Raw genomic sequence first — 27,475 nt, forward strand, 5'->3', positions numbered from 1 at the left:
TGGAGGGAAAGAACTAAGTCTTTTGCCTCAGGCCATGGCAGAAGTGAACCTGATGGTGCTGCTGATGATAATGAAGATGGAGAAGGAGGAGGAGGAGGGGGAGGTGGAGGAGGAGGAGGAGGAGAGAGGAGAGAAAGGAGAAGAAGGAGGAGAAGGAGAAGAAGAAGAAGAAGAAGAAGAAGAAGAAGAACAACAACAACAACAACAACAACAACAACAATGAATAGATTTTTTTTTTTAAGAAATTGGTCTTTATTATTCATTGCAGTATCTACTTGAGGTCTTTTATTTTAAAAAAATATGTATGTATCCCATTTTAAACACACAAAGAGAGCCTAGTACAGTGTGAATGCTTATGTACACACCATGGAAGACACTGTCAGCAGTTACACTCTAATGACAGCATCATCAGACCATCTTTACACAGACTTGGTCTGGTCCAGTCACACAATGAGCCTTATTATTGTCTCTTTTTTAAAAAAACAGATGACAGAATTAGACTCAGAGAAGTGACTTGGCCACAGACACACAATGAGGGCAGCTGACAGTGGCTTCCCCGTGGAAAGTCTGATAGAGGGTACTCTCAGGGGTGGACAGAGTTTACGGAGAAGCCACAGTGGGTGTCTTAGCTCAGTTTCCATTGCTGTGATAAAACACAGACCAAAAGCAGCATGGGGCTGAAAGGGCTCATTTCATTTTACATCTTACAGTCCATCACCACATAAAGTCAGGCAGGAACTCAAGGCAGGAACCTAGAGCTAGAAACAGAAGCAGAGAAGGAGGAACGCTGAGCTGGCTTGCTCGGCTGACTTTTTTATATGACCCCGGACCACCTGCCCAGAGGAAGCACTGAGCCGGTGAGCTAAACCCTTAATCAAGAAAATGCCCCACAGACATGCCTACAGGAAAGAGACACCCGTGTCTTAACAGGTCCTCTGTGTGAGGCACGCTTCTCAAATTTGCTCTGAGTCACAGGCTTGATTGTCAGGGTCGAGACAAGCCCCGAGAAACGGGAAGGAGGTTCACCTCCACCAGGAATGTTATGAAACTGAAGGGATGGGCTCCTTCAACTGAAGGGATGGGGTGTTCTGTCAGTCACTCTAGATTTCATCCACTCAGTTATTGTTTATTGAGCAACTATTCATTTCTAGTTCTGGGAACACAAAGGTGAGTGAGCCAGCCTACCTCAGACTACCAGGGTTGTCCAGGAGGAGAGCTCCGCCTTTCCAGTCATTGCCTGGCAGGGGTCTTCGTTTCCTCCCCTGTAGAAATGGTTGCACTCTTTACCATTAGTGATTACTCCTGCAACCTGAATTTTACCCTCATTTTTAAAAAAATGGGTGAAATACCAGCCCTCCACAATAAGACTATTGTGAAGACCAAGCAAGATGGCCAAGACCCGCTTGCCTCTCCCCAGACCCCCAGTCAAGGCCACATTCCAAATCTCAAATAGGCCAAGGCATCAACTTATGGGAAGAGACACTGAGTCAACCCATGTGACCAAGACCAGTCTTGGTACAGCCGGTGCTTATCCCGGAGGATGCCTGGGTTACAGGCGCAACTTCTGTAAGAAAGCAAAGGTGCCCGGAGTGGGCTGGGCTTCCCATCCTCTGTTGGCTGAAGCCCTGCCGGGTGCCACAGAAATTGGCAACCACACGTGGACAAATGCTTGCCTGTCCCTCTACACTGCCTATTGCTCAAAAGGGTTCTTTCAGGAACCCATTAAGAAATGATTGATCCCCCATGCCTTGGTGCAAGTCTTCATCATGGACTGTTAGAGCCCAAGTGTTCCCAGTCCCAGAGATACCTTACCTGCTGGCAAGAGCTTTGCCCATGGCCTCCGTCACTCCACCTGAACTACATTAATTTGTTCTGTGCTGTTACGTGCATATTACAAAGCTTCATCATTTCATGTGGCAGGAAGTGTTTTCTATATTAATGAGCCCGAGTCAGAGGGGAAGAATCTCTGGTTAAGGTTCTGTTTTTCCAGAGCGCTAGGCTGTCGGCGTCTCATTACCCGGAGAAGCCTCCTGCCTCTCCCATGTTATTAAAAACCAACTCGTTCCCTTGTATTCGTGTGCGGCTAAGTACTCAGACCACATGCAAGAAATTAGACCAGGATTGAGACTGGAATTGGGGGGCGGGTTGGAGAAGGGGGGATGTCTGCCAGTTCCATTTGGCGAAAGCCAGGTGGAAAGACAGAGGCAGCCAGAAACCCTGGCAGGCCTGTGAAGTGTTCACACACCGTCGTGTGGAGTTGTTTAAAATCTCGTCCTTCAGAGTCACTTTCCCTATTCGGCTGCTATCAGAGGTTTGAGATATTTGTGGACATGAGTCTATGGTGCTGGCTGCTGGTATGTGGATCCTCCCTGAGAGATCACAGGGATTAGGGAATGCTGATGGATTGGGCCACACGTGACTCTCTGAATAGGGTCTTGGCTAGTCGACCTACAGTACAGATAAGAGGCTGACTCACGGGAGAGGGAAAAAAAATTTAAAGCAGTTTTTTCTCAACCTTCCTAATGCCTTGACCCTCTAATACAGTTCCTCAGGTTATGGTGACCCCAACCACAAAATTATTTTGTTGCTACTTCGTAACTGTGATTCTGCTACTGTTCTGAATCTCGGCATAAACACCTGATATGCAGGAGAGCTGATATGCAAACCCCGTGGGGTCAGAGTCCTTGGGTTGAGAACCTCTGCTTTTACAGCTCTGCCTGGTGTCAACTCCAGAGTTACTGGGGACGGTTTTGAAGCCCCCCCCCCCCGCCGTTCTGCTCTGACCGATGAGTTCATGGGATCCCCTGACTCAGGTTAGCAGAAGAGAAAGGGGAACACATCTTCCTAACTCACGGAGAAAAGTGGGAGCCTGAAAGGAACCCTGCAGAGAGCGGAGATAGGAAAATCTTCAAGGATGGAAGCATGAGGAACACACCTGTGACCCCAGCATTCAGGAGACAGAGGCAGGAGAATCATGAACTCAAGACCACCCTTGGCTACATAGTAAGACTTTAAAAAATGAACTAACTAAATAACCAAATAAATAGTAACAACAACAAAACAAGAGCTGAAGGGCCGTCTACCAGTGGCTGATGTGGCCACTGGTGAAAGCAGGCAGAAGAACGGATTCTAACTCCTTAGAATTAGAAGGGGGTGTCTGTGGAAAGGCGATAAATGTTAGAGCTGTAGCCGGTTTCCCAAAGGTCCCTGCTAGGGGGAGGGGTGTGAGGAGAAACAGGTGCAAAGATGCAATAGAGACAACGAGCAAGGTGTGAATTCAGTGTTGGGTCCTGTGGTAGGCAAACCAGACTGTCACTAATGCATCGCCCATATTATAAAGACACTTGCAGAGCAACATAGGGTGTCCTCAAACATGCAGCAATTCTCCTGCCTCAGCCTCCTAAGTGCTGAGATGACAGATATGTACTACCCACGGCTCGCTTTTTATTGTACATTTCAAAATACCTAGGAGAGAAGTTTTTGAGTGCACATATCACAAATGTGTGAGGTGACAGGTGCTAACTAGTTTGGTTGGATGAGCATAGGATGTAAATTCGTGTCAATACATCAAATTGTACCCCATAGATACACAGCACAATTACATATCAGCTAATTTTTAAATATTTATAATCTATTTATATGTGTGAGTGTGTGCTTGCTGCATGTGTGCATGTATGCCCGGAGAGCCAACGAGATTGTTGGATTCCTTTGGAACTGTGGTTACAGGTGGCTGTGAGCTGCTTGGTATAGGTGCTGGGATTTGAACTTGAGTCTCCCTGAAGAGCATGGATTGCTCTTAACCTCTGAGTCATCTCTCCAGCCCTTGGTTAAATTTGTTCTGTTTGAGTGTGCACATGTGAAGGCCAGAGGTTGATGTCAGGAGTCTGCCTCAATTGCTCCCCACTGTGGTTTCTGAGGCAGGGTCTGTCAAGTGATCTCGCTAATCCAGCTAGAATAAATAAACAGGAAGTCCCGGTATCTGCCAATATCCCCGCCCCAGAGCTGGAGTGACAGCTATACCACTGCTAAGCCTAAGCCTAAAATTTTAAAAAAAAAGATTTGTCTGTCTGTCAGTCTGTCTATCTATCTATCTATCTATCTATCTATCTATCTATCTATCTATCTATCTATCTGAGTGTTCTGTTTGCTTGTACGCCTGATGCCAGAAGAGGGTGCCAGATCTCATTACAGATGGTTGTGACCATGATGTAGTTGCTGGGAATTGAACTCAGGACCTCTGAAAGAGCAGCCAGTGCTCTTAACTGCTGAACCATCTCTACGGCCCCCATTTTTATTTTTTTATTTTTATTATTATTATTATTTACTTTTTTTTTTTTTTGGTTTTTCAAGACAGGGTTTCTCCGTGTAGTCCTGGCTGTCCTGGAACTCACTCTGTAGAGCAGGCTAGCCTCAAACTCAGAAATCTGCCTGCCTCTGCCTCCCAAGTGCTGGGATAAAGGTGTGTGCTACCACGCCCGGCCATTTTTTTTTAAAGCTGTGTGTATTAGAGATCAAATTAAGGCCCATATGTTTTTAAAGCAAACACTTTACTAGCTGGGCCATCTTCCCAGGCCCTTATTTTAAAAAGAAACACCCTCCATTTCTTTCTCCCACTCCTCCCTCTTCTTTCTAACAAATTCCTCCTGCTTCAGGGAGTTTTGACACACTTTGTTTAATTAGAGTTGTTTTTGTGAGCATGGGTGTGTGTGATTATTTTTGGCACAAGAACACTCTATTATGATCCCCCCCCTGCCCACCCACCCACACCAGCCATTGGTTCCTCATGGAGGGATGGGATCTTATGGTCCCCTCCATATCCATAATGGAATGTTAGCAGGCTCAGTCTTCTGCAGGTAGCAATAGCTGCTGAAAGTTTACACGTGTGAGGGTCTGCATGGTTTGAAAAGGCTTGGCCCAGAGAGTGGCATATTTGGAGGTGTGGCCTTGTTAGAGTAGGTGTTTCACTGTAGGCGTGGGCTTTAAGACCCTCATCTTAGCTGCTTGGAAGTCAGTCTTCCACTAGCAGCCTTCAGATGAAGATGTAGAACTCTCAGCTCCGCCTGTACCATTCCTACCTGGATGCTGCCATGTTCCTGCCTTGATGATGATGGACTGAACCTCTGAATCTATAAGCCAGTCCCAATTAAATGTTGTCTTTTATAAGATTGGTCATGGTATCTGTTCACAGCAGTAAAACCCTAACTAAGACAGGGTCATGTCTTGTCTAGAAGATATGATCAGGTGCCCTAAAGAGTATCTTAAAACAAATCACTTAAAAATCGCTCCAGCATCTCAGGCTGGAGAAATGGCTCAGGTGTTAAGAGCACTGACTGCTCTTTCAGAGGTTCTGAGTTCAGTTCCCTAGGACCACATGGTGGCTCCCATCCATCTGTAATGGGATCCGATGCCTTCTTCTGGTGTGTAGAAAACAGAGCACTCATATGCATAAAATACATGAATAAATAACTCTTTAAAAAAATCAGCATCTCCTACTTTTTAAAAATACACCGCTGAAATCTAACAGGACATCAGCACCGGGGAGGGCTCCAGCTGCCCCTGTAGCTGGGACACACATTCTGTGGCCACCTCATCTCCAGCCAGTATGGCTGTCACAGATCATTCTATGTGCCCCCTTGTTTTATGGAAGGAGAGGTCATTTTCTCTAAATTAGTCCTTTAACAAACATAGGAGTAAGTGAAAGAAAGCTGCTCACGTTAATGTGGCTCCCCGGTGCCTCCAGGAGGTACGTTCGCTTGCAGTCCCTTGACACAATACCCTTCTCCCTCAAGGCAGGTGCAGGGGGGACTTTTCTCTGGGTAATATGTTTCCTAAGGAGGGATCCAGGCCACCTGCGGCACCCAACTGTTGTTTGTTTTTGGAGAAATATTAATAATAAAGCTAATATTTATTGAGCACTTACTCCGTGCCTGGCAACTTTCCAAGCTTCTTCCATGAATTAACCTATGTAATTTTCACAGCGAATACAGTCAATGCTATTTTTCTAGATGAAAACAGCAGGAGCGCGACCCAGCGCCTCTGTAGGAAGTGACAGAGGCTAGGAGTCAAAGGAACTCTGAGGGTCCCAGCAGGGAGTATGGGTCCCAGCAGGGAGTGTGGGGCCCTGCAGGGAGTGTAGCTAACCAGGCAGCAGTCCTGCTTCTGTGTGGCTTTCCTGAAGCAGCTTTAGTAGGTTTATCCTGCGGAATGGGCTGGACCACAGTACAACAGAACCCCTCAACTCTCAATGGATGCAAACAGCACGCTTTTATATCTATCTGCCTTATGTCACGAGATGACTGAGAGTTAGCTAGGGTCATCTTGATGCTCCTGACAGAATTGCACCCTCATGACCATTGCTGTGGCAGAGAGGAGAAGAGGGCAGGTCTCACTGTTAATGTTGTTAGTGTTGTATCCTTTCCTGGGGAGGGCAGCTTAGCATGTCTGCCCAAAGTAAGCCTTGTGAGCTAACTGAACTTCAGAGGCTGGGGGGTCGCGTCAAACAACAGCAGAGTTGTCGAACCATATAGGAAAGGTGGTGGAGGGCTGACCTGCACGGGGGACATGGGTGCTCCTTGGGGATCCATGCATCTCTACTTAAGGACCACATTTCTGTGGGTTAGGAGGAGGGCCTGTCTCCTCACCTCTCTTTCCATAACCTATCAGATTCTGGCATTGAAAGAGCAATTTCTCCATCCATCTGCCAAGCCTTTGCCTAGGCTGTTTGGGCTGCCTGCATCTCTCTTTCTTCCCCACTGGCTGAGTCTCTCTTCCTTGCTCTACCTCCACACCCATCTAGTTCTTTTTCCCTCCTCACAGAATCCAGTTGGGGTGGAGGTGGCTCTCACTCCTCTGACTGGAGAAACCCTCCTGCTGTTCTTCACAGCCCCTGGGGCTACTTACCAGCTTCCATTACAGATTCTCCTTGAGGAGGGAAGCTCACTGGCAGAGCAGGAACTTGGAGACTGGGGGTGGCTGAGTGCAACCTGAGAACACAGAATATTCTCACAAGTTGTTCCGTGTGGTGGTGATGTGCTGTGTGTGTCTCTCCTAATAGACTGGAAACTTCATGGAGGCAAGTTCCAAGCCTAGCTCATTCACCTGAGATACATGTACACACACACACACACACACACATGCATGTACACATGCACACCCACAAACATGGTACCTGGCAGAATAGCAGGACACCTCACCATCTCCCCTAAGTCCAAATGAGTGAATGATAGAGACACAAAGAGAAGTTACTAAAGAACTGTAGTTTCCTGTGTGAGACCTCAGAGAAAAGATGTAGAGGGTTTTCCCAGGCTTAGCACATCCGGGATGGAGTCAAGATAGGAGAGTCCACAGAAGACACTAATGGGGCCTTAATCATCCCAGAGCCAGAGCCCCTGATCCTAGTAGTTTGTGTAATCTCTGAAGTCACTGACAGGGGGCTGAGGAAGGGCACAGGGGCGGTAAGAAGCTGAGGTATGGTCAAGTCACCACGGCAGGCCATTTAAACATTGCCACTGCAAACTCCATCCCAGAGAACTACCTAGGGTTCCAGATAAGAAGAGAGAGAGAGAGAGAGAGAGAGAGAGAGAGAGAGAGAGAGAGAGAGAGAGAGAGAGAGAGAGAGAGAGAGAGAGAGAGAAACTCCGTCTTAGCTCTTTTTTTTTCTGTTGCTGGGATAAACATTCAGCCTGAAGGTCAAAGGGCTTACTTCTGCTCACTGGTTGAGGGTATAGTCCTCTGTGGTGAGATAGTCCTGACTTCAGGAGCTTCACATTGCATCTGGAGTCTGGAATCAGAAGGGAGTCATGGATGATGGTGCTTAGGTCTTCCAGTTGCATGTGTGTGCACGTATTTTGTGTGCTTGCTTATGTGTGGGTCTACATGCACAGGTGTGGAGACCCAAGGTTGATGCCAGGGAATCGTCTTCTTATTCATTGAGGCAGGGCTCTCAGTCAAATCAACAGCTCCCAGATAAGGCTCCTCTGAGCATCCTTTGCATCCACCTTCTAAGGCTGGGATTACAGGCAGGCCAGGTATTTACAAAGCTTTCTAGGGATCCGGACTCAGATCTGCACACGTGTGTGGGAAGCACCTTCACCACTGAGCTATCTCCCTGACTCCACTCTCTCCTTTCTATACAGTCTGGGATGCATACCCAAGGAGTAGTCTACCACCGTGAGCGGGTCTTTCTACAGCTGATGTAATCAAGACAATCCCCTCGGGCATTCTCACCCGCTGGTCTTCCCTGAGCTTCTAAAGTCTGTCAAGTTGGTGATTAGCATTCGCACTCACAGACTTCAACTCTAGAGGGCCTGTGGGCTGCTCTCAGAGCTGATGAAGCAGACAGAAGTACCATTGCCAATGGGAGCCTCGAAAGCACCTGCACCTGCATGGCGGAGGAGCAAGGGATAGGACACGGCGGGCATAGCATTCACCCTGTCTCTTAGGAGAAATGAGCCTCTCTTCTGCTCACTGGAGCATCTGGCATGGTGAAAGCCCAGGTTCCAGTCTGAGGTCCCCAAAGTCCGTTTGGCATCTTTTGGACCTCAGAGGCAGTGGCCGAATGTGCTGTGGTAGACAGACTCCAGCTAGTCTTGCTCACACTTGATTTTATAGCCTCACCGTCTTTCTGTTTCGTTTTCATCTGTGGTTTGTCATTGCTTTTAACAGACCTTCAAACATCACTTGACCCCGTGCATTTTACAGTCCCAAGCTGGGGGCTAGGTACAAAATCAGGCTAAAAACATTCTCTGCTCAGAAGTTCTTGATAAAGCCACAAGGCCAGTATCTGGAGCGGGGTTACTGAAGGTTGAACAAGGAATTGTGTCACATGAGTGTGATGGTTAGTCTGGTCAACTTGATTAGACTGATACGCACCTATGAGATTTGTAGCTCTCACTCCTGGGTGTGTCTGCAAAGGGCTCAGAGACAAGCAGAGCCCGAGGGCTGTGACCTACTGGGTGGTTTCATCTGTGCATAGACTCAGAGTTTTAATAACTCATAAGGAAATGGTAGACTGCAGAAACTGGGCCTGCTGGAGGAAGTGGGGTGCTGGGGACATACCTTCTGAGAGTGGCTCTCTGTGTTTCTCTCTGCTTCCCGGATACTACAAAGAGATCCATTGTCTTCTACTGTTCCCTGCTTTGTGATGGGCCCCCAAACAACAGAGCCATCCAACTGTGAGTTAAAACTGGGTCCAGGAGCCAGAGAGAATCCTCCCTTCCTTAAGTCGTTTCTTTCCGTTATTTTATTGCAGCATCGAAACACTGAGCAACATGGTAAGTTTGGAAAAGCTTCGCAAAGCATCACCCTCTTTTGTGTGACCTCGAGGCTCTGAGAAAGTCCTACGGGAAAAGGCTTTTGTTTAACAGCCTCACCCAGGAAATTCCAGATTTATTTGACACTGGAACTTTTGGTAGCAACTTGCCTTTGTTAACATCCCAGGGAACTAGAATTGTGTGGCAGACACTGGGACAATGCTGTTGGGTTGCCAAACCAGTGCACTGGTGACTTGACCTGAGCAAGAGGGAGCTAGCTCATCACCCAGCCGTCACCCCCTGATTGGAGCCAGGCCGAAGCTTAGCCTCACTGGTTTTCCTGACGGAACCCGCACCAGTAGCCGGCTTGAGTCTCCAGTTTGCTTATGGCCTTGTGGACTCCTCAGCTTCCATAAATACATTATCCAATCCTTGCAATCAATTAATTATTCACATTCTACTGGTTCTGTTTTCTCTGGAGAATCCTGTCTAATTGGATTTTGGTAGGAAGGTCCACCGGGCCTTAAGGTTCAGGCTAACCAGTGAACAGACAGCCATGAAGATTGCCTCGTGTCCTGCTTGTTGCTCTCCGGCTTGGAGATGGAGCCTACATCAGTCAGGAGTGCTCTGACTTCAGAATACAGAAGTTACACAATCTGCCAAAATTAATATATTATAAATTTCGATGGGGAAAAAAAACAAATGGCAGAAACACCGATACAGTGATTACGCTTTGTTTTAGAGTTAATTTTTATACAAAAAAAATTGTCTTGAAGTCGTTTCTCTGGACTTTGCCCATAATCGTTGCATGTTGAGTTCTTACAGGGAATCAGCAGATGGCTCTTTAATGAACCAACAGTGCACGACCAAGAAGTGTGGAGGCTGGTGTTTATTTTCAGATCAAAGGGAGAAAAATTAAGCCCAGAGGTACTTGTTTTCCGGAAAAATCACACTCTTGTGTGTTAGGGTGACAGAAATCTTTTTGATTTCACAATTTTCTCCTACCCGCCCCATTTACTCCCACACTAATCTGAATCTATAAATAGTGTTTAAATATTGCTCTTCTGAGGCTGGGCGTGTTGCTCGGTGGTAGAGCGATTCACTTAGCTTGCAAGAGGCCCCGGGTTTGATTCCCGGATGAGCCAAAGTCAGTGATAAATATATAGTGCCTCTTGCCTATTTGCAACAAGGCGAACTAGCTACTTTTAATTAAAAGGTTTCCAAAAAGCCTCACTCCAAATAAAGGGTGCGGCCTTTCCATAAAGAATGGCTTGCTGTAATTTACACCCAAGAAAAAGATGTAGGCCAGGAAGAAGAAAGGGACCGCTTCGCTTTGACTGCAGAAAAAGCCAGGATTAAAACAATCTGATGGGTTTGTACCTTTCCTTTCACTTTTCTGGGCCCCTCAGAACTTTTAAAAAGAAAAAGAATAAAAGATGCCAGCCAACGCGATGAGGCCAAGCCTGCAGAATACTTGCTCTGGCATCTGCTCAGCTCTCTCTCCTAGCTTCCTGCTTGCCCACGGAACAGTTCTGGAAAACACCTGGTATTGAAATGCTATCGTGTGGACACTCCGCCATCTAGTGGCTTGAGAGAGAATTGCAAAAACAGTTTTCGGGGTTATTTGCCAAAACTGGCCTTCAGACCAAAGTTATTTATGCCAATAATTCTTAGGCTTTGCTTCACATTATAACGTCTCAGGGAGCTTGTAAAAGTCTGATGCCAAGGCTACACCCGCATACCAACTAAGTCGGAATTCCTGGGAATTGCAATGGGTCCTGCTTGTGAGCTGCGATCTTTGCAACCAAAGCAGTTGATTAAAACAAAGAAAGTGTCAGGCAGTCTCGTATGTTTCTGTGAGATACTGTGCGTGCTGATTTCTTCTCCCTTCTCTCTCCCCCAACTTTTATTTTCAGACAAGATCTCATGTGTCCTGGGCTGTTCCTGAGTTCCTGATAGTCTTGACTCCACCAGACCCTCCCCTACCGCCCACTCATTGCTAGAATTATAGGTGTGCGCCACCATGCATGGTTTTGACTCCCTCCCTCCCTCCCTCCCTCCCTTCCTCTTTTTCTTTTTATTTCATCTTTAAAAATGGGACCAATATACACAATACTAGATTGTTGGCAAGCACAAACTTGAAGTTTGACTCCTTGGAGTGTCAAACATGTGCTTTAGCTAAACATATCTGCCACGGGGACCTTTGATGACTGGTTCCCATGAAACACTGGATCATTGTATAGGTCCCATGAGAATCGCTGTGTGTTATGGTTTAAATGTAAAATGTGGACCCCTGTCCCACCCTCCTTGTATGACTCAGTCCTCAGACAGTGGTGCAACTTAGGTTGGCTCTGGAACATTTACAGCCAGAGGTCTAGTTGGCATAGGACCAAGTGCCATCTGGGCAGAGCTACATCTGGGCAGAGCTATGGAGGTATAGCACACAGCTTCTTACCCTGCAGGGCTGTAAGGAACTCATGCTTCAGGTTTCCACCACTCCAGTCTGGTGTCTAGAACTGATGGGTGGCTGCCTGATGCGTGTACCCCTTAAAGTATGAATTGAAATACATCTCCCCTCCCCTCTGTTTCTTTAGCTGGGTATCTTAACATAGTAGTGAGAAAGCTAACTGCACACAATGAATCACTTAGTCCTGACCTGACTGCACAATGAATTCTATTTAGATGAATTTTATTAGGAGTCTATAACATTATCTTTCACTTGCTTTTTAAAAAGATTTATTTTTTAAATTTAAGATTTAAATTACATCTAGGTGTGTCTGCACATGAGAGATCAAGTACCCACAGAGGCAGGAATCATCAGATTTTCCTGAGCTGGGGCTGTGGGCAGTTTGAGCTGTCCGATGTGGGGGCAGGGAAACTAGGCATTCTCTAGATTCTCTTGACTCTTGGGTCATCACTCTAGCCCTTTGATTTTGAATTTTTTGAAATGTATCTTTTTATTACATTTACTTACTTTGTATGTATGTGCATGTGTGTGTGTGTGTGTAACATGTGCATGCACACACATATACTGTGGTAGGTATGTAGAAGTCAGAACAAATGAGAAAGTCATTTCTCTCATTCACAACCTGGGTTCTGGGGATTGAATTCAGGCCATCCTACTTGGTGGCAGGCCCCTTTAACACCAAACCATTTCTCTGGCCCACTTTTGGAAATTAATGTTACAGGCATCCCATAAAGCAACAGTAGTTCTAACTTTTTCCCAACAGGTGTGTGGACACTGTGGACACACGTCCCTTGAAGTCTGGCCTCCACCAGTACATTGCCTGGGTTAAATTCCACACATGTCTGGCCCTGAAGGCAGTATTGTGAGCTTTCTTCAGCTAAAGCAACCCCCCCCCAATCTCTTCTGTAGCTTCCTAGGTACTGGGCTCATCGAGCAATTGAAATCTTTCAAAACGATCGGTAAGGAGTGTGAATGTGTTTGTTGGTGTACCTTGTCTTTCCCTAGCAGGCAGATCAAAACATCTTTCCACAGGATAGTAAAAACTTGCCTTCTACTTGCTGAAGGCTTGATAATTAAGTCTCTGAAATGGACAGTAAAAGAGTCAACAAATGACAGACTTTGTAATTATGTTCATAACTATGCATGTCCCACAGAACACTAGGTTTAAGAGTTGGGTGGTTAAAGCAATATGTATATGTACGTGTATGTATATATGTGCACATACATACATACATATATAACATGCATGAATTATATATTATGTTTTTTATATGTTATATGTTACACACTACATGTTATATATACATACATACACACATATATACATGTAGGCATATACATAAGACAAGGTTTCACATTGTGGTCCAGGCTGGCCTAGAACTCACTATGTAGCTCAGGTTTGCAACTGATGAATTAAAAATGGCACCCACTAGTGGAGTGGGATGGTGTCATCAAACTCATAACACTCTGTCTTAGTCTCCTGAGTGATAGAATCACAGGCAGGAGCCACCCCACGTTGGTTAAAGCCCAATGGAATCCTGAGCTATGAAAAAGAGTAGGGGCAGGGCGGTGACAACTTAAGGCAGGGCGAGGGAGGAGTTGTCTAATGAATAAAGCTCTGGTGTGCGGATACAAAGTGTCTTCCATAGTCAAATCCTTTCTCCAATGTCAACTTTTCTTAAAGTCCTAGGTTTCTTTGACCCAAGGAAACCTCAGGGTCTGCAGCTAGAGTTTCCCAGATAACCAGCTCTAAATTTGCTCCAGAGTCTTGTTTTAGGGAAGTGTTCCTTGCTACATTTTAACCTGTTTATTAGCAGTGCTCGGCTCGGCAGCTCAGTCTGTATATTACCCAGCACTACCCAGCTTCACTAGGGTATGCCATTTTAAACTCATTCATTGCAAAGAGCTAATAGTCCATCCGTTAATAGTGTGCAAAGGCTATTTTATGTTTTAATTGTTATCGGCAAATTTATATTTCTTCCTTATGAATTCTAGCTTTTCTGCATTGCGCTCCACAATCCCCACTCCCCCTATCTTGAGCTTATGTCAATTTTTGCCTAATTCTGTTCTGTTTTTTTTATGTTTTAGATCAGGGCTGAGCCACTCGAGATTTTACTTGTGGTTGATGTTATTTTTCAAGTCAACGACCAATTACAGTAATAGCAATGATTAAACACCGTCTCTCTGACCTGCACTGAAATGCCATCTTTCCTGTGCTTTACCTCGGAATGGACCAGGCTTGGTTGCACACGGCTTTGAGCCCAGCACGCTGAAGACAGAAACAGGTGGAACTCTGTGAGTCTAAGGCCAGCCTAGTCTACAAAGAGAGTTCCAGAACAGCCAGGACTACATAATGAAACCCTGTGTCAAAACACAACCAACAAACAGCACGGGTCTTGAATGGCTTTTATACTTCTTGGCCTCCTAATCTACAAACTTGCTGTGTCAATCCCATGTAGCCTTTCACGTTATTCTATCAGCTTGGTCCAGAGTTTTAGCATCTGGCGCAACTGTTCTACATCAGTGTTTTACAGAGATAAAATGCTGCTCGTGAAATGGAAATATTTAGAATTGCTTCTACATAAATGTTAAATGCTTTTATAGGACCCAAGGAAAACCCTGTTGACGTTCTGATTAAAATTAAGGTTCTCATCCCTTTGGAAATCGCTGACACTCGTGGTTATTAATCCCTCTGATCCAAGGGCCTTTCGCACTTCCCCGTTAGTCCAAATGTGGCTTTTATAACCTGTAACAAAATGTCATGAATTTCTCGAAGAACCTTCTCTAACTTTTGATACTTTAACAGCTGATTTTACAATGTAATAAAATAAAAATTCCCCCAAAGAACTGCGCCCAAGCATCCCGTGTTCCTTGACTGCTGGGTGTCATTATCATCCTTACATCTGTTACTATCTTTACTTGACCTTATTAAATAAAGTCATAGAAAAGACAAATCTTTTCAAAACTGCACACTGGTGAAACTTACCACCAATATTGTCGATATTGTGAAAATTTTGTTTCTCCCATAAATGGGTCTATCACTGCACTGTAGTAAAAATTCTAGGCGACTATGTATATAAATTCACAAGTCGATTGTAAAACATGTGAAAGAAAATACAAAACACCAAAAGTGGCCACACAGATCCTGACAGGATTTTCCACTAAGGGGTACAGAGATTTGTAAAGATGCTCTATGACTGAGAGAGTACAGAGTCTAGACAAGCAAATCTAGACACGTGTCCAGCAGAGCCAAGCGCTGTTCACGTCTGACAAAGTGACATAATGACATTCTAGCTTCACTTGCTGCTGGGATAAAACTCGGTGGATAAGAACACTTGCTTTTCTTGTAGAGGACCCAGGGTCGGTTCCCTGTACCCACATGGAGGTTCATAAACACCTGTAACTCCAGTTTTAGGGGGTCCAATGTCCTCTTCTAGCCTCTATGGGCCCTACACTCATGTGGTATAGCATACACACACACACATACACACACACACACACACACACACAAGATCTTTTTGCCTGTCAAAACTCAGTTAGTTGGCTCTCTGCTCCTTCCTGTTCCAGAGACAGCTGCATCTTCTTGTGCAGTGCCAGCCTCATCTCTTAGACAAGATGGTGAAGGTCGGTGTGAATGGATTCGGCCGTATTGGGTGCCTGGTTACCAGGGCTATCTTCTGCTCTGCACTTGGCAAAGTGGAGATTGTTGACATCAACAATCCCTTCATTGACCTCAACTACATGGTCTACATGTTCCAGTATGACTCCACCCATGGCAAATTCAACAGCACAGTCAAGGCTGAGAATGGGAAGCTTGTCATCAACGGGAAACCCATCACCATCTCCCAGGAGTGAGACCCCACTAACATCAAATGGGGTGATGCTGGTGCTGAGTACATCGTGGAGTCTACTGGCATCTTCACCACCATGGAGAAGACCTGGGCCCACTTGAAGGGTGGGGACAAAAGGGTCATCATCTCTGCCCCTTCTGCAGATGTGCCCATGTTTGTGATGGGTGTGAACCATGAGAAATATGACAACTCACTCAAGATTTCAGCAATGCATCCTGCACCACCAACTGCTTAGCTCATCTGGCCAAGGTCATCCATGACAACTTTGGCATTGTGGAAGGGCTCATGACCATGGTTCATGCCATCACTGCCACTCAGAAGACTGTGGATGGCCCCTCTGGGAAGCTGTGGCGTGATGGCCATGGGGCTGCCCAGAACATCATCCCTGCATCCACTGGTGCTGCGAAGGCTGTGGGTAAGGTCATCCTAGAGCTGAACAGGAAGCTCACTGGCATGGCCTTCCATGTTCCTAACGCCAATGTATCCATTGTGGATTTGACATGCTGCCTGGAGAATACTGCCAAGTATGGTAACATCTAAAAGGTAGTGAAGCAGGCATCAGAGGGTCTATTAAAGGGCATCCTGGGCTACACCGAGGATAAGGTTATCTCCTGTGACTTTAACAGTGACACCCATTCCTCCACCTTTGATGCTGGAGCTGGCATTGCTCTCAATGACAACTTTGTAAAGCTCATTTCCTGGTATGACAATGAACACAGTTACAGCAACAGGGTCCTGGACCTTATGGCCTATATGGCCTTTAAGGAGTAAGAGACCCTGGACCACCCACCCCAGCAAGGACACTGAGAACAAGAGAGAGGCCCTCGATTGCTGAGGAGTCCGTGTCCCAACTTGACCCCCAATACTGAGCATCTCCCTCATAATTTCCATCCCAGAGCCCCATAATAACATGAGGGGCCTAGGAAGCCCTCCCTACTCTCTTGAATACCATCAATAAAGTTTGCTGCACCCCCCCCCCAACAAAAACCCAAAACCTCAATTAGTTGGTTCTACACTTGGAGATGCAATATATGAATGGTTATATATCGCCGTATTTTTTAAAGATTTATTTTTTCTTTATGTTTATGAGTATGACTATTTTGGCCGTGTGTGTGTGTGTGTGTGTGTGTGTGAGAGAGAGAGAGAGAGAGAGAGAGAGAGAGAGAGAGAGAGAGAGAGAGAGAGAAAGAAAGAGAGAGAGAGAGATTCCTGATTCTGTTGGAGGCCAGAAGAGGGCATTGAATCCCCTGGAATTGGAGTTACAAACAGCTGTAAGCCACCATGTATTTGTGCTGGGTGGTGTTCTAGAAGAGAAGCCGGTGCCCTTAACCACTGATCCCTCTGTCTAACCTTGTGTAAAACATCATATTAATGGAGGGAGCCAACAAATTATCTCAACAGTTCAAGAAAATTATCCAGCAAATCCATCATCTTTTCATAAAAGAAAGAAACCACACACACAGACATGCACACACACACACACACACACACACACAGAGAGAGAGAGAGAGAGAGAAAGGACATAGAAACTCAACAAACTAGCAATAAGAAGCAATTATCTTTAATTCAACAAAGGACACATAAAAATCCAAAAGTTACATGAAACTTAAGAAAGACCTAGTGCTGAGGATGCAAGAAGCTGGAAGATTCCCCAAAGATCAGAGAGAAAAGAATGTCTCCATTTCTACTCACTTTTGTTCTGAAGTCTGTAGCCAGCAGGACCAGCAGGCAAGAAAGTGAAATTGCACAGACGTGGTGTTGACAGAGAAGATCTGAAGGAATGTATCCCAGAGCGAGACACTGGAGTAATTGTTTCAATGGCTTCACAGGATGCAAGATCAATGAACAAAAATCCAGTTGTATTTCTACATACTAATGCTAATGGATCTGAAAATGAAATTAAGGAAACAATTGTCTGGATGTTGACATCACAGAGATCGACACTTAGGAGCAAATTAAACGAAAGAAGGGCAAGATTTGCATCATGAAAACTTTAATATTCTGACAGCTGCACTTTTAAAGGCGTAAAGAGAGATGGCGTTGAAAGCAACCTCTCCTTGTGGACTGGAACAGCTCTTATCGTTAAGATGCAATAGTCTCCAAATTGGTCAGTATCTTTTTTCAGAAGTTAAAATTCTGGAAATCCGTGTGGCATCTTATGTTTCGAAACAGAGCAGTCAGAAGGATTTTGAGGAAAACTAAAGTGGGGAGATTTTGTTCCCCATCTCAAAGCTTGTGATAACACGTTAGCAACGACTTGGTCGTTCTGATGCAGTGTGTGTCAGCGAACAGAATTCAGAGGCAGGAAAAACACATCTATAGTTGATCAGGATTTTTGTTTGGGTTGGTTGGTTTGGTTTTTTTGCACAAGATTGACCAGGTGAGGATGGTGGGAAGGAAGCATCTTTTCCTATATAATGCTGGGACCCACATGCAAGAAACAAGATTAGAGCCCTACTGTGCTAGTTACGTCAGTCGTTGGTATGACAAAACGCCAGAGCAAAACCAGCATAACAGAGAGAGTTTATTCTGGCTCACGGTTATCATCAGCCAGGAAAGTGTGACATCTGGAGCAGAGAAATGTGGGTGCCAGGCCCCTTGCTTCCTCCTTGTAATCGAGTCTAAGGCCCCAGGTTGCAGTGCCCCCAAATTCTGTATCTTTCTATTGCAGTCAAATCTCTCTGTAAATACCCGTGTGGTTCTCCCAGGTCACCCATGTGCAGTCAAGTTGACAGCTTTAACCTCACACTTATCTTACATTATACCATAAATGAACTGCAAGTGGATCATAAAGCTAAAAATAAAACCCTTAAAAAATAAAACCTACAAGTCATGGCCATGGTTCCTTTGATATGATGCTACAGACATAAATAAGCAAAGACTAAGATAGACATGTTGGATTTCATTAAAATGAAAACCTAGCTCATGACTTGAGAGGTCGTGGGCCCTCGGAGGGAACCTCACATTGTCTTGCTAAATGGACACGCTGTCAAACTGCCTCCTGAGTATCGATCGATCGATGCTCATAGCCGTAGATTAGGGCTGCGCTCAGCCTTTGCCAGAGAAGATTTCCGCCAGAGATGGAACGCAGACTCACAACTGTCACTGTACTGAGAGTGAGTGTTGAGTGCTAGATTCTAAACGGGACATCAAAGTGAAAGTGTTAACTTTCACAAGGCTTGGGGAACATGGCGGAGGAGTGGACAGGAGATGCAGAGACGTGTGTGAGATACTAACTTCTGCACGTCCATGAGATCGTTGTACTCAGGAACTCACAAGGGGCTGTTGCTACCTACACCAGGTTAGATAACAAGATCCATCAACACTCCCACAGGCAGTGCTAACGGACTCAGTGGGTTACAAGGAATAAAAAAGAGAACATGGCCTTTTATCCCACTTTAACCCCAGCACTCAGGAGGCAGAGGCAGGCAGATCTCTGAGTTCAAAGCCAACCTACTATACAGAGCAAGTGACAGTACAGCTCCACAAAGAAACCCTGTTCCTTATCTTCACCCCCCCCCAAAAAAAACCATGAAGGTGGGTGGGGCACATGTTGGGGTGAGTATGACTAAAGAATAAATAAAACCATTCTAAGAATAGATTGGAATATATTCGAGTCTTTTATGCTTCAACGAATACTATCAACAAAGTAAAACAAGAACCCACAGAGCGGGAGAGAACAGGTCTGACCCTGGAAGTGATAAGGAACTTGGGTCTAGAATGTACAAACCCTACAATTCAGCAGGAAAAACAAACTGCCCAACTAAAAACAACACAAAGAATCTCAATAGATATTTCCTCAAAGAAGAAATGAAATGGTGAAATGGCCAATAAGCACCCCCCAAAGACATCAAATATCACAAATTAGAAAACTGTAAATGAGCCGGGCGGTGGTGGCGCACGCCTTTAATCCCAGCACTTGGGAGGCAGAGGCAGGCAAATTTCTGAGTTCGAGGCCAGCCTGGTCTACAAAGTGAGTTCCAGGACAGCCAGGGCTACACAGAGAAACCTTGTCTTGAAAAAAAAAAAAGAAAAAAGAAAACTGTAGATGAACACAACAAAAATGGCACCTTATGTCTTCTAGGATGGCTACACCTTCTAAAAGTCTTTTACAAGTGTTGGCAACAGGAGAGGTTGGAACATTCACGTCTTGCTAATGGGATTATCAAATGTGGTAGCCATCTTGGAGAGCAGGGTGGCCACTCTTTTGTTGCTATTTGGGAGCGGGGTTGTTTGTTTGTGGTTGTTTTTGTTTTTGTTTTTGTTTGAGACAGGGTTTCTCTGTGTGGCCCGACTCACTCTGTAGACCTGGCTGGTCTCAAACTCAGAGATCTGCCTGCCTCTGTCTTCAAGTGCTGGGATTAAAGGTGTGGGTCACCACCACCTGGCCTGGCCATATCTTTGAAAGTTAGAGTTGACATAGAATATGGAGGCTCCACTCTCGGATACAAATCCACAAGCAATCAAAGCATACATTCCACAAAAGCATAGTCAGGACTGCTCATAGCACCATCATTTATAATGGGAAAAGGACAGAACAAACTGAGATGCCCACCAACTGATGAATTGGTAATCAAAACATATTCATCTCTAAAAGAGGGATGAAGTTTGACACATAGAGAAGTTTTGAAAACATTTTATTTGTGAAGGGATAGAAATAGGACACCAAAGATGGTGTGTTGTGTGGTATGATTTATAGAAGTGCCCAGAATAAGCAAATCCACAATGATTAAAAATTAGATTCGTGGTTGACAGGGATGGAGGATCGAAAGAAATGAATGTTGGCAGTTAAAAGGTATGATTTTCTCTCTGAAGTGAATGATATGTTCTGGGTTAGTGATTCATACAGGACTCTTGTGAATATACCAAAAGAAACTGTGAACGATGCCTCCATTTCAAACCGATAATATTGAGAAAGGAACAGCAAGCTCTAGAGTGCTGGGCAGGCACCTCAGTCATTAAAGCTCCTGCCACAGAAACACAGGACTTAACTCCAAACACCAAGCACCCACATAATGAGCCAGGTATGGTTGTGTCTGTACTTCTGGGAGGCAGAGGCAGGGAGATCTAGTGAGCTCGTTTAGCCAAAAGGCTGAGTTCCAGGTTCAATGGGAAACCTTGCCTTGAAAGAAGACATCCAACATTAACTTCTGGCCTGTGTACCAGCACATACATGTACACATACCCTTAAGAACATGCACACACACACACACACACACACACACACACACATACATTGCTGCCTGTGATAAAATACTTGGAAGCCACATCACCAGAGAGATATAGCCATAGGAACAAGAGAGGAATTGCATCCAGAGCATAAAGGCAGACCAATGAGCAAGAAGAGACAGAAGCATCATCTACAGCAGGAGCTGCAGAGATGGCTCAGCGACCCGAGCTGGGTTCCTACCATCATTATTGGCTCATGCCACACGAAAGTCTAACTCTGAACTCCTCTCCCCGAGTGGTGAAAACAATAAACATATAGCCCCACGTATGTGTATGGGGGAACAATAGGAGAACCATATGGACATTCCATGAAAAGGATGCACAGTCAATAGATACATATATAAAAAAAATTCCATCTCATTAGTAGCCAGGAAAATGTAAACTCCTGACCCTAGTTCTATTGCCACTCTCTAAACCCATCCCTAGTCTCTAACTGCTAACTGCCCACTGCAGTGACTGTGAGAATAGATACCAGGAACCTCTGTGGCATTGCTGATCCCTGCACCTGAGATGGGAGTCACAGCTCTGACTTTTAGCCACACAGCTTGCCTGTGTTTCGTTTTTAATGTCTTTTTTTCCCACTGAGCCTTGACGCTTGTGGACTTTACCTGCTCTTCTGTGGGAGATGACAGGTCGTTTATTTGGGTTTATTTGGGTTGCTATGCTGTATCCCATGGTCTGTCTGGGTCACCGCTTGCTTGTTTGTTATTTCTGTTGTCTGGATCATTCCCAGCTTGTGGCTATGACAACGCTCTGTGCTGACTGAGAGGAGTCTGCTACGTGTGAATGTGTGCTTCATGGCTCTGTTCTGTAGGCTAAGCCCCTCTGCGGTTTAGGAGGAAACACGCTGGAGGCTTTGTGAGGCTGGCTGTCTTGTTTCTTCTTGGTGGAGCATGAGTGTGAGCTCTCTGACAATGTGGGCAGTGGACACACTTAGGATCTGAGAGCTTCCACACGTCAAGGACAGACTTCTTAGGAAACTCAAAACTCACTTGGGACCAAAGCAGGCAATATATTTTCCTCACTGTCCACAAGCTACTAAAGCTACTTTACAAAGGCAGGCAAGCTGCGGCTGCTCCGGGGAGAAGCTGGTCCCAGGGGCATTGACCCCGTCTTAGTCACAGTTGAGCACTCCTACTAGGCTCTTCTGCCTTTCGGGATATCCTCCTTCCAGGATATCCTTGGTTCATAGGAGACATGCAGTACTTCTTTGTGTCTTTGCCCTTTCCTCAGAGCTGTTGGTGATAGCTTTAAGAAAAAAAATATCCCTATCTATGTGTACTGAGATTTCATAGTCCAAAGGAAAGCTGAAATCTCCCTTTTTCTGTGTACTCCCTCTTCTGTGAGGGGACTCTAAGCAATGATGGGCATTGTTAAAATGGCTCAAGAAGATCAGTTCTTCTTTCTCTTCCTTCTGCCTTTCCCCCTCTAACTTTCTTCCTTTATTTATTTACAGTGCTGGGGTCAAACCTAAAGCCTTGTATATACTAGCTAACTAGTAGTCCACCACATAGCTACATCCCTAGCCCTGAAATTTTCCTTCCTTCCTTCCTTCCTTCCTTCCTTCCTTCCTTCCTTCCTTCCTTCCTTCCTTCCTTCCTTCCTTCCTTCCTCCCTCCCTCCCTCCCTCCCTCCCTCCCTCCCTCCCTCCCTTCTCTCTCTCTCTCTCTCTTTCTTTCTTTCTTTCTTCTGCTTCCTTCCTTCCTTTACCTTATGCTGACAATATCTTTTTTATTGTTTTTAGCTATGTATTTGCAGGGGCCATGTGTACTAGAGTGCAGATTCCTGTAGAAGCCAGTTGGGTTCCCAAGTCCACTTTCTCCCTCAGGGTGTCCAGGTGCCCCTGCGTACCATGCAGGAAAGGATGAAGTGGGGAGGAGAAAGCCTTCCCCAAGGATTTCAGTACTGCAGCTCCTTTAGATGAAACAGCTCTCTTGGGGGAATTTTAGTGAAACAGCTAGTGCACTTTATTTGGGATGAATGAGGGCTATCTAAACCTTGGAGGGTGGGAAGGGGTTTAAGGGTGAATGTACATTGTCTGGGGCTCAAGGTTCTGAGAATGCCTCATTTGTGTGGAGAGGCATTCCAGGTGCTTGCTGGACAGGTTCTTATCAGGAGAAAGGAAGTTGAGCCTGTAACAAGGACTTGGGTAGAGGATGTGGGGGTCGGGCTCTCCAGATAAGGTCAGGAAGAGATGAGGAAGCCCCACTGAGAAAGGGAGCCCTCCAGGTTGTGAGGAGCTCAGAGGACCTGTCCAGACAAAGACCTTAAGAGCAGGGTTTTCCAACAAGACAGAGGTGTTGGGTCTCCTGGAGCTGAGGCCACAAGCGATTGTAAACCTCTTCACATGGGTGCTGGGAACTGAACTCGGGCCCTCTGCAGGAGCGAGTACATGCTCATAGCCACTGAGTCCACCTCACCAGTGACCCCCTTTTAATTCTCTGTAGCTCTGGGATTGAACCCATTGCATTTGCATGTGATAGGCAAGACATGACATGGAGTTGCATCCACAGAAAGAATATGTCTTAACTCCTAAATCCTGTTATACAAGACCCAAGATAGTTGCCCTGTTATAAATCTTGGAAAAAGTCAGAACTAAAAGCCCCACAGCAGTGTTATTTCTACTCTGAAGGACAGTGCTTTGCAGGAGTGTCTCCCAGTGTCTTCATGCGCAAGGGCCCCTCTCTGTTATCTCCCAATGTCTTCATGAACAGGGGCCCCTCTCTGCTATCTCCATTTGACATCTAAGACATTACATAACATATTTTATTAGAACTTAAGTGTTTTTAAAGCAGGTGACTATAAATGTGGCATATGGGCTGACTGTCATTACACTGTCATGTAAGACAATTCGCTGTTCTAAATTTGCTGTCTTCCAGAATTCACACTAGCCCTTTGGAAACTAATTAAGCATGTTTTATTACACAGCCATGTCTCTATTATGCCTCCGGTGGGTGAGCATTTACTAAGAACATATAGTATTTTTAACTCCAAATGGCCCCAAATCTTTGCAGACATCTTGACTGGTCATCGTCTCCATTTTTTCCCCATAATGTCCACTGACCACTTACATGTTCAGCCCTGCCCCACCTTGCTCCCATCATGGCCCCAAGATGCTGCCTGATGCATGCTGCTGGCTGGGAAGTCACCCCGGACTATCTTGGTATCTAATGTCCAAACATCTGGATCAATGGATCCCTAAGCTACGCACATGAATTTTCTTTGCCCTTCTAGAAAACTCCCCTTGTACTTGAACAACTGGACCTTTTGCCTAGGTCTTCACAGCTCAGTATTCACTCATTCTCAGGCCTGAGACGGGAGAGGATAAAGTAGGACAAGCTTGTCCAGTGTGCTGCCTAGCTTGCTGCCTCACTTCTTGCTCCCTATGAAACTGTGATGAAATAGACATCTAGTTCTCTTTCTATACCATGGTATGCTGAGTTCAGACAAAGCCTAAGAAATAGCTTTGGTAGAATATCAATGGACACAACTCGGGAGAGTTTTTAAAAAAAAAAAAGAGTCAGAGAGGACTGTGATTGGCCATCCACTGGAGGTCCACCCTAAAACTGCAGCCCAGAGCCACACCTAATTTTCAGGGCAGCTCAGTTATCTGGAAACAGGCTCCAGGTTCTGCCCTCAATTTAAACCCAAAGCCCAGAAACACCACATACAGCTTCCCTAGTTCTTTACTAGGTCATCAGAGCCCTCCTCCTGTTCCTGGGAGTATTGTTGGAGGTAAGGCCAGCAGGTGTGGAAGCGAGCCTAGGTAGCAGAAGCCAGGAACAGAGGCTCTTTCAGGGCACTAAGGAAAATGTTCCCTTGTGCCATCTTCTCCATGTGTGTGCATGTGTGTGTGTGTGTCTATGATAAGACACCGTGTTCAAGGTAACTTAGAGAAAGCAGAGTTTATTGGGACTTACCGTTTCAAAGGGTTAGTTACAGTCTATGACCATCAGAGAAAGGAACGAAGCAGCAGGCAGGCAGGCGTGGCACTGAAGCACTATCCAAGAGTTTATATTGCTATTTGCTTTTGTTTTGAGGCAGGGTCTCTCTATGCAGTCCTGGTCTTCCTGGAGCTCACTATGTAGACTCTGATGGCCTCAAACTCACAGAGATCCTTCTGCCTCTGCTTCTTGAGTTCTGGGATTAAAGATGTGAGACATGATGCCTGGCTGGGAGCTTACATCTTGGCCAATAAGTAAAAGACAGAGAGAGCTAACTGGGAGTGGGTGGGCTTTTGGAAGCTTGCCAGTGACAGACAACATCCTCCAATAAGGCCAAACTTCTTAATCCTTCCCAAACAGTTCCACCAACTTGGGACCAAATATTCAAAAAATGAATAATCTATAGGGACTGTTCTCAGTCAAACTCCTCCTCCTCCTCCTCTTCCTCCTCCTCTTCTTCTCCTCCTTCTCTTCCTCCTCCTCCTCCTCTTCTTCTTCTTCTCCTCCTCCTCTTCCTCCTCCTCCTCCTCCTCCTCCTCCTCCTCTTCTTCTTCTTCTTCTTCTTCTTCTTCTTCTTTTCCTCCTCCTCCTCTTCCTCCTCCTCTTCCTCCTCCTCCTCCTCCTCCTCCTCTTCCTCTTCTTCTTCTTCTTCTTCTTCTTCTTCTTCTTCTTCTTCTTCTTCTTCTTCTTCTTCTTCTCTTCCTCCTCCTCCTCTCCCTCCTCCCCCTCCTCTTCCTCCTCCTCCTCCTTCCTCTCCCCTCTCTCCATCCTTAGAAATAAAATCACTCGGCAGCAGTCTGGGAGTCAGCTCCAGGCCTTTCTATGTACATTCATTGCACGGTGCTGCTTTCCCTCTGAGATCCTGTCACCTTCCCAGACCAGTCAGCCTCCCATCTCCTGAGAAAGAGCAGCTTTATGGAGGTTCTTCCATGCTGTCCACAGAACGGGGCACAGAAACGTCCCCTGGAAACTGTGGCATTGCTGCTGACCTTCACAATAACTCTTTGACCCCATCAAGTGTGGGAAAGTAACTGGGCTGGGAGCTGGGGGCTAAGGGCAAAGCATCCCTCTGGACCTCCAGGACTGTCTCCTGGGTCTACAGCTTGTGTGTGGATCCTTCTATAACTCTCATGCTCTAGCCACTGGCAAACCCAGGCTGCTGCCTGGATCTGCTTTCCCTGACCTCTGCAGTCTTCCTTCCAAATGACATGGCCAGCCTGCTGATACAGTAGGGAAGAATAGGTTTGGCTATTTCTTTAAATATTACCCACACGTTCCCCAGAATAAGCCTTCAACCATTCGTGCCTGTGTCTGATTAACTAACAGATAAGGACAGGGTCCAGCTGACCCAGCCATTTGCTATGGCTTCCTGCTTTATGAAGCCTAACAAGAATGGCTTAACTTGAGCTGTGGCCATGGGCATTTATGTACCATGAACTTACACCAGTTCTGCAGAGGAAGCTATGGTGGTTGGGTGGTGGTCTCTGCACCTCTCGCTGAGATCTCTGGGTTCGGACCCTCCATAGTGCCAGTGGAAAAGGGACAGATGGGACCCAAGCTCTCTCGGAACTTGTTGGCACGCCATTCTCCCCAATATCCTTTGACACGGAACATGTTGTTTAAAACCCCAAGGCTTGGTCCTTGCAACATTAATAACCTTTGTGTCTTCCCTTACTGACAGCTATGTGGCAAGAGTCACCAATATGCCAGGTGACTGCCACTACCGGAACAAGAGTTTATTGGACTCAAGGTGCTTTGGCATCTATTGCCACAGCCTTCCAAACACGTAGTTTCACTCCCCACGCACAACTTGATCATGTTCACAAAGGAAAACCTGGTGTAGCAGAGCAAAAGTGTGCTCAGCCCTGTGTGGTGCAGTTGCCAGAAAGAGAAAGGGCTCTCTGTAAGGAGCCAGGACTGCCTCGGTGGTGTGGTACAGTGGAAAGATAGTTGGAACCAATAACAACTGAGCCAAAGAACTTTCTGGTCTCAAGTCCCCTGATAAGTGAGATGCACAGGCTGGGCCTCTCTTAGCTGCTCACTCTGCCCGTAGACTCACACGTCTTAAAGTCTGCCCAGATTGCTTCTTTATTCTGTATACCAAAAGGTCCTCAAATCCCACCCAGCAAAGGACAGTTTGGCCCTCCTTCCCTGCACCCCCTTCCCCCTCTCTCTCCCTTCCTCCTCCCTCTCTCACTCCCTTCTTCCTCCCTCCACCCATCCCTCTCCCCCTCTCCCTTCCTTTCCTTTATTTTCCTCCCCTGGTGCTAAGCATGAAACCCACGGCTACACTAAAGCTAAGAACGTCCTCTCTACCTGTGCTCTGTCCCCACCCCCACTGACCTTTTATCACATCCTCATAGAGGGTCCCTCCACGATGGTCTAAATCTGGAGACGCATTGAACAAAGAAGGCACTCGCCTTCCCAATGTGCCCTCTTCCACACCTGCCCAGAACTGCTCTGTAGTCTCCCTAAAGTCTCGACAGGTTAAGCCTCCCTCTTTGAAAACCCTGACATCCAAAATGTTGCAAAATCCAAAATGTTTTGAACACTAATGTTATGCAACAAGTAAAAAAAATTTCACCCCTGACCTTGTGTGGTGAGCTTTGATCAAACTGCAGATAAAAACATTGTATAAAATTACCTCCAGGTTATGCTTCTAAGAGGAAGCACAGAATACAGACAAGTTGTTTCAGTTTTAGACTTGGGTCTCATTCACCTGACGACTGTGGG

General features: G+C 45.8%; 1 long non-coding RNA gene and 1 pseudogene across 1 annotated transcript; one reads left to right on the forward strand and one right to left on the reverse strand.

Moving 5' to 3' along the window:
• Window positions 1-289: 289 nt before the first annotated feature.
• LOC110298446 (uncharacterized) lies at window positions 290-27,230 on the reverse strand. The gene is made up of 5 exons (XR_002378371.3): window positions 27,086-27,230; window positions 17,262-17,456; window positions 6,901-6,983; window positions 1,186-1,262; window positions 290-758 (listed from the first exon to the last, which is right to left on the reverse strand). It is a non-coding gene; the product is annotated as an uncharacterized LOC110298446 (long non-coding RNA).
• LOC110298445 (glyceraldehyde-3-phosphate dehydrogenase pseudogene) lies at window positions 15,445-16,535 on the forward strand (annotated as a pseudogene).
• Window positions 27,231-27,475: the final 245 nt, after the last annotated feature.

This window comes from Mus caroli, unplaced genomic scaffold, assembly GCF_978045245.1.
Source record: "Mus caroli unplaced genomic scaffold, Mus_caroli_1 scaffold_8, whole genome shotgun sequence".
Lineage (NCBI taxonomy): Eukaryota > Metazoa > Chordata > Mammalia > Rodentia > Muridae > Mus > Mus caroli.